The following is a 1,235-nucleotide window of genomic DNA, read 5'->3' as shown; positions in this document are numbered from 1 at the left end:
TGCATAAGCAAAACGAACCAAAAGACTTCGCCGGGTTTGTAGACACCAGAGCTAAGGATAATATATACACAAAAGAACAGTGGATTGAGTTCAACAGGTATATTCATATTTATTTATTTATTTTATTTGTTTTGGTTTTGTTTTTGTTTTGTTTTGTTTTGTTTTGTTTTGTTTTGTTTTGTTTTGTTTTGTTTTGTTTTTTTTTATTTTATTTCACCAGAGCCAAGGATAACATATACACTAAAGAACAGTGGATTGAGTTCAACAGGTATATTAATATTTTATTTTGTTTATTTTATTTTATTTATTTTATTTAGTTTATTTGTTTTGTTTATTTTGTTTTGTTTTGTTTTATTTTATTTTATTTCATTTTATTCAGTTTATTTGTTTTATTTTACTTTATTTCATTTGATGTTATTTTATTTTATTTTATTTTATTTTATTTTATTTTATTTTATTTTATTTTATTTTATTTTATTTTATTGAAATGTTGTAGAGAGGATAAAGATGAACTAAAACATACCAAACCCGCATAAATCTGAATTTCGTCGTTTATATATTCATATGCATATCTATATATATACATATCTATATATATACACACATAGATATATATAATATATATAATATATATATATGTGTGTATGTAGGTATTTCATAGAGAAGCTGCGTCAGCAGGGTGGCAGCAGTGTGGCAGCAGTTCAGTTTCTTCTTTTTGTGAGGGTCGCTACCTACCTACACATACAAACATTAAAATGTATATATAATAAATATAAATATATATTTAATATATATATGTGTGTGCATGCATGCAGGTATTTTATAGAGAAGCTGCGTCAGCAGGGTGGCAGTGGGAGCAGTTCAGTTTCTTCTTTTTGTGAAGGCCGTTACCTACCTACACATCCATCCATACATATAAATATATATAATAAAAATATAATAAATATATAATAAATATAAATATAAATATATACAATATATATGTGTGTGTACGCAGGTATTTTATAGAGAAGCTGCGTCAGCAGGGTGGCAGCGGCAGCAGTTCAGTTTCTTCTTTTTGTGAAGGCCGTTACCTACACATCCATACATACATATAAATATATATAATAAAAACATAATAAATATAAATATATACAATATATATATGTGTGTATGCATGCAGGTATTTCATAGAGAAGCTGCGTCAGCAGGGTGGCAGCGGCAGCAGTTCCGTTTCTTCTTTTTGTGAGGGTCGT

This window comes from Eimeria mitis, genomic scaffold (assembly GCF_000499745.2).
Source record: "Eimeria mitis Houghton genomic scaffold, Emh_scaff4072, whole genome shotgun sequence".
NCBI classification, from domain to species: domain Eukaryota; phylum Apicomplexa; class Conoidasida; order Eucoccidiorida; family Eimeriidae; genus Eimeria; species Eimeria mitis.
Note: the sequence above shows the minus strand (reverse complement) of the source record.